At 29.4% G+C, this 7,184-nt stretch overlaps 1 pseudogene; it reads left to right on the top strand.

The window, feature by feature from the left end:
• The first annotated feature begins 4 nt into the window (after positions 1–4).
• LOC117910456 lies at positions 5–2,501 on the top strand (annotated as a pseudogene).
• The last annotated feature ends 4,683 nt before the right edge of the window (positions 2,502–7,184 follow it).

Below are 7,184 nucleotides of genomic sequence, written 5' to 3'. Positions count from 1 at the left end.
GGCAGAAGAAGAATTGAAGAAAGGGAAGGTTCTTGAGCAGCAGCTTGAAGAGATGGACAATGCCTCCAAGGTAAAGTTTACACAGGTGAATGTTAGCAGTAAGCATCCTGATATTTCTGGAACCCTGAACCTTGGTGATGTGGGAGAAGAAGGTGATGTAACTGATCAGGACCTGAATGATCCAATGTATCTTTCACTTCTAAGTAATATGGGTTGGAAGGATGAAGATAATGAAACTGTAAGCTTTCCATCAAAATCTCGGAAACAAAATGATAGTTTATCTACACAGATTGCTGATTCCTCCATTATACAGGCTCCTACAACTACCCCAGTAGGGGCATCTAGAAGAAGCAAAGGTGAAATCCAGAGAGAACTCTTAGGATTGAAAAGAAAGGCCTTTGCTCTGAGACGTCAAGGAGAGACTGAGGAGGCAGAAGAAGTGTTGAGACTGGCAAGGGTGTTAGAGGCTCAAATTTCAGAAATGGAAGCACCAACAAAAGAAGCTCCTGTTGAAAATAAGTACAAGGACGACAAAGCCATCAAATATCCCTTGAAAGTTCATCTGACAAAGGAGATGAAGGGGATGCAACAGAAAAGGATCTGGGTGATCCTGTACTTCTCTCAATGCAAAAAAATTTGGGGTGGAAGGATGAAGACAGACCTGAACCACACAAGCAGAACCCTTTAAACAAAATGCTGGTATTTATACACATTCTACTGACCCATCTGTTATTCAATACAATTCTGAAGTTCCAGTCATATCACCTAGAAAAAGCAAAGGAGAAATCCAAAGGGAACTCTTGGGTTTGAAAAGAAAGGCTCTCACTCTTAGAAGGCAAGGGAAAACTGAAGAGGCTGAGGAAGTGCTGAGGAATGCAAAGATATTGGAAGCCCAAATGGACATGGAAGCCCCAAGAACAGAGCTTCTGCTTGATCCTTCTAAGGATAAAGATCTCGAGAGTTTTGAATCTTTGATTACCACTGAAAAACATGGTAGTATGAAGGATGTGGTTGAAGTAAATAAGCAGTCAGTCCAGGCGGCAGTAGATCCAACTGAAAAAGTTGTTGAGTGGGCAACAAGTTCAGGATTGAAGGAGAGTGAAACAGTGAAGCCTCCTCAACGAGTTCAGGTCTTTTAATTCCTGAGATGTCTCAGATCGTTGAAGGCAACAATCCCTTATTGGTGGACATTGGTCCACCAGGCAAAATGGGAATCTCAGAAGGCACTTATTTTGTTCCTCCATCAGACCAGTCTGGAAACATAATGGATTTGCTAACTGGGGACGAGTGGAATGCTTCTCATGTACCTTCCGAAAAACAAGAAGGTGAATGGAATTTAAGTTCTGGAATTTCCTCTTTTGCTAATCCCCTCTTCTGGTAGAATCCTTGAAGAGTACCAATGAAGATTTGGGAAGCAAAGTTGATGCTGCACCTCAAAAAAGAGAGGAGATGGTTGATGCAGATAGGAAGCTGCATGTAAGTGAAGCAAATTCAGGTCAGGCAATTGCTTCTCAAAAGAACAAAAGTTCCATTCAGCAAGAAATCCTGTCTCATAAAAGGAAGGCAGTTTCTCTGAAGAGAGAAGGAAAATTGGCAGAAGCTCGTGATGAACTTCGGCAGGCAAAACTATTAGAGAAGAATTTAGAGGAAGATGATCCCAGCCCAGGTCTAGTCCAAGTGATACGTCAATATCTAGTTCCAGTGTGACTTCCATTGGACAAAGGACGCAGACTTTGGTAGATTCAGCTCCAAAAATGTTATCTGGTCGTGATCGTTTTAAGCTGCAGCAGGAGTCCCTCAGCCACAAACGATCGGCACTGAAGCTAAGACGGGAAGGTCGGATTGAAGAAGCAGAGGCTGAATTTGAATTGGCCAAGGCTCTTGAAACCCAGTTGGAGGAATTGGCTGCCCATGATGCGGCGAAGTCTTCTGCCAAAGGTGCAGAACCAGTAGATGATGTGCATGTCGATGATCTTCTGGATCCTCAACTTTTATCTGCACTGAAGCGATAGGGCTGGAAGATGCTAGTCCCTTAGCACAAAGCCCTGAAAAACCAGAGCCTGCAAAACTCCACATTAGTAAGAGTGATAGCTCTAGCCAAGAGAAAAGCCAATTGGAAGAGCGGATCAAGGCTGAGAAGGTGAAGGCAGTAAACTTGAAACGTGCAGGAAAGCAAGCTGAGGCCTTGGATGCTCTTCGACGGGCCAAAATGTTTGAAAAGAAGCTCAACTCTTTAACTTCCTGAGACACAGAGATATCCCATTTTAGAGCTAGCACCCATTGTCCCTTCATGGATATCCCATTTTAAAACCATTGATGAGGTTACCACAAAAACGTACTGGACGACTAGAGAGAAAATGAAAGCGGCCTCTCCTTCCTCTGGGGGACATATTTCTAGTTCAGGCTGAAGATTTGGTTGCAGAAAAATGTAGGATCCTTGTGAAGTTATTACATGTGTTTCTTCGTTGAAATAAATAAAACCATAGTTCTCTTCGGTTCAAGATTCTGTAGATTGTCTTGAATTTTCTTAGAACAGCAGTGGGGTGTTTGGCCATCTTTTCTAAAAATTGTTTTCAAGTTAGAAAACAAAAAATGATTTTTTTATATATTTTTAAAATAAGGATACACAAGTTATTTTTAAAAACATTTTTTTGAAGGAGCAAAGAATGAAAAGCCTTGTTTAAAAAAATAAATTTTAGTTGCTCCTAAGAAGAACTCTTTTATCTTGATATTTTTTTAAAATTGTAAATTCAATTTATATAATATTAATTAAATTTAATTTAAGTTTTATTAAAAGTAAAATAGTTTTATAATTACAAATAAATTAAAAATAGTTTTTTTAAATGTAAATACTACTATTATGATAAATTTTAAATTATACTTGTTTATTGAAAAAAACTATTTTGGTATATATTATAAAATTAGAATGTTAACAAATTTGAAAAGATATAATTGATTTTTTTTTTGGTTAAAAATGAATAATAATAATTTAAAAATAATAATGATTGATAATATTTTGTTAAAAAATAAATTTGAAACAAGCAATGTTTAATTCTTTTTATATGTAAATAAGCCGTGTGTATATTTAATACTTAATTATGAGCATGATATTTTGAATTAGTTTTGATTAATTTTATTAGTTTTTAAATTCCAAATTATTCTTAAAAACTAGTAAATTCATTAAAGAATCTAAAACATTTGATCCATCTTGACTTGATTCTATGTAATTTAGAGTTTATTTATTTAGTGAGAAAATTCAAAAAAGTAAAATCAAATATAGAGGAGATTATGAGTTTTGGTTCATTACGTTGTGTGATTGATTGAGTCTATTTTTAAGTTGTGAATTATTTTTTAAAATTATTAAATTTTTAATAAATTCAATGTATTAATTTTTACTTAATTTCAAGTTTATTTGTCTCGTGAGAAAATTTATAAAATACAATTACTTGTAAAAAAAGAAATAATTAAATCATTTAAAACTAGTTTGAATCCATGAATTTTTAATGACGATTGAATTATTTTTTGAATTCTAAATTATTTTTAAAATTAATATACTTGTTAAAGGATCAAATACATTAAGCCTTGCTTCATCTAGAATCTATTTGTCTAACGAGAAAATTAAAAAAAAAAAAATACAATTCAACATATATAGAAGAGAAATAGCATAATTATTCTAAATTATAATTTTTTTTCATAAATTTATGACATTAATTAAGTTTTAATTTATTTTTAAATGTAATAATTCTAACTAATTAAGTCTTATTTGATTTATAGCTTGTTTTTTAATTAAAAAATTCATAGAAATATAATTGAAGAATCTGTTAGAAAATTTTCATGAATACAAAAACATAAAATGAAAGTCATAGGTCATACATCCACCCTAATGTAAGGAGAGTTTTCTCCTTCCAATCAACATATTTATTATCGTTTAAAAATGGAATATGAAATGAATTAAAACTTGAAACAAACAAAGATTAAATAGCTTAAAAAATAAATAAATAAATTTTATCAAACATGCAATGAAGCAAATATGGAAAATTTACCCATGTAAATTAATAAAAAAAACAATTAAAATCAACACGTCATTATAATCTCTCACGTGGGCTCAAATTATAACATTGTAAGCAGGGAATAAAATATCAGGATATTTCGTTGAAATATCGCCAATATTTCGGTGTATCGGTACATGTCGACACGACATTTGCCACAGAAATATCGGAGGTCAACGCGTTGACCGAGTCAAACCAGCTAAAAATGTTCTGCTGATGCCAAAATCCCTCCATTTCGCTTCTCACAAGACTTGAACTAGGACACCTAGCGACCATCTAGGCAACATTGTAGCAGTTTGTTTATAATCCGGCACCATACATATATATATATATATATATTAAAAGTGTTCATATACACAAATATTAAAACAATCCTTTAAATTACGAATTAATTATAATTATTTTATAAGTAAATAAAATTTTTTCATTTAATTAAGTAGCAATAAGTTTTTAATATCATTAATATATTATTAATTAAATATTAAAAAATTATACATTTATTATCATCTAATACAATTAAATTAAATATATCATAATTTTAATATTAAATATATTTTAAAATTAAACATATTATAATCAAATATCACAATATTATTATTGATTAATATTTGATGTAATTTAATAATCAATTATATATATATATATATATATATATATATGCATGACATGCTAGAATTTTTAACCAATATAATCGAGGTTTATTGAGTTGGGACCAATATTGTCTCCAACAGCAAGACGGGGTTCCTTCATCTATCAATCCCATTGAACCACATCGATCCTCATTTTGGTACTAAAGGGACATTGCAATGTAAATGTGTATAAATTATTGATATTTAATAAAATGAAGTATTTTATGTAACTTTATAATGAGAACAAGTACAAAATTAACATTTCTTATAGATCGACATAATATAATTACATCTAATATCGTAAATTATATCATATGTATATCAAATTTTTCAATAAAATAACTTTAACATGTCTATTATACTTCTAATTATATTATTATGAGGTTTTTCTTGCATTTTCATGAGTTTTTAACAATTTTGAGTTTACCGATATTTTTTTCCAAAATATCCGCCGATATATCTCCGATATATCCGTAAAATCGAAGTACCGATATATCCGTGATTACCGATATTTTCCTCCTTGATTGTAAGTGATTTTTAAAGAGTACATTCCAAATAAAAATTATTTCCTAGGCTTGTGGGCAGCTAGGTGTATTTTTTTTCTTTTTTTTTCAAATAAATATTACTTTTAAACATATTTTCTGAGTTCAATGTCCATGATCATCATGCATGTGTAATTAAGAGGATTATATTTGAAGGTTTTCTATATTGACATCCTATACATGAATATTCTAGCTCATTGCTTACGTTTACATGTACTAAGGTTGATATTTAATTAGACAATACTATTATTAAACCATGTGTGTCTTACTCTAATGCATCATGTTTAATATTTCTTGCTTTTATTTGTGTGAAAGATCTCATTTGGTATGTATTTATGGTTACTTTATTTTCCTATCCATTGGACAAATAAATTATTGTCATTTTAGAAGTACTTTTATCATCATTTTCATCATCAATATTGTTAGAAATGTCTTTATCTCATTTTAAGGATTTTTGTTAATATATTAGGCTATTTAAATTAAGTTGAAAATTTTCTATCCTGGTTTAAGATTTTGTGTACTTTTCTATGATTTACATTTTTTTTTTTTTTTTAAGATTCAAGATTGTTGTGAAATTAACTAGAGACTAAATTGATAAGTATGGTTGAGTTATTTGAGAATAATGACATAACAGATATAGAGTAGACTTATGAAAATTAAAAATAAAATTAATTTAGAAAGAATTTTAAATTGAGGATTTAAAAATAATTTTTTTTCCAATAATACAAATAATTTGGAAAGAAATTTTAAATTGAGGATTTAAAAGAAATCTTTCCAAATAATAAAATTAATATGAAAAAAATTTTAAATTGAGAATTTTGAAAAGTAAATATTTCCATTTTTTTTTTAAGGAATTTAGAAAAAATGATTTGGAAAAGAATTTAAATTCTAAAAGAAAAATCTTTTCAAATGTTTTTTAATTTAAAATATAAAATCTTTTCAAATCTTTTTAAAATTCTTAAGTTTCTAAATTATTTTTTTGTAAAATATGATTTCTAATTTGATTCCAAGTTCACTAGATTTTCTTTTATATATGCTTATTGGGAGAGTTCTTCTAAAAGCGAATGTACTTATACTTTTAAGTCATTATTCTTTGCGCTTAATCCAATACTTTAAAAAATATGAGCCTCCAAATATCTAGTCTTGTAATTTTCAGTTTGGATTTTCCATTTCCATTTCCTAAAACAACTTAGCTCATAAAATGAAACTAAAAATATTGTTTTTGAAAATTTTCTCATTAAAAATGAAAACGATTTTATAGAAAATTTAAAAAATAAAAAGAATAAAATATATATATATATATATATATATATATATATATATATTATATATATATATAAATAATAGAATATAAATATTTAAAATATGGGAGATATAAATGAATATATTAGATTACTTATTGACTCCATTAAGTGTTATTATTTTGCACAGGCTTCCACGCAAAATTTTATGGACAAAACGTGTCCATGATTTCCATTTTAGCCTTTAATTTAAATTGGACGTATGAAACTCTTCAACCTTGACACTATATTTTAATGAATGAAAATCCATTTTTCTTGCATCATACCCTTTCCAATCTCAACCGTAGGATATTTTAGCAATAATATCATTTGAATTTCCTACCCATTTTTTGGTCACATTAAATTTATTGTAAACAAATGGTGGTCACTGTTGAGATATTAGGAATGCTTTCCTTATATCATTATTTCCTTATATCATTTAGTGTTGAGATATTAGGAATGTTTAGATATTAGGAAAGTTGAGATATTATGAATATTGAGATATTAGGAATATTGAGATACTAGGAATATTAAGATATTAGGAATATTGAGATATTAGGAAAGTTGAGATATTAGGATATTAGTTGTTATTTCCTTATATCATTCTTTCCTTGTATCATTCTTTCCATTCTTAGAATGGTGATTACCCTCTATATATACTCTGTACATGAACGAATGAAAGTA

Source organism: Vitis riparia, unplaced genomic scaffold (assembly GCF_004353265.1).
Source record: "Vitis riparia cultivar Riparia Gloire de Montpellier isolate 1030 unplaced genomic scaffold, EGFV_Vit.rip_1.0 scaffold750_pilon_pilon, whole genome shotgun sequence".
In the NCBI taxonomy this organism is placed as follows: domain Eukaryota; kingdom Viridiplantae; phylum Streptophyta; class Magnoliopsida; order Vitales; family Vitaceae; genus Vitis; species Vitis riparia.
This window is presented reverse-complemented; position numbering and strand designations above follow the sequence as displayed.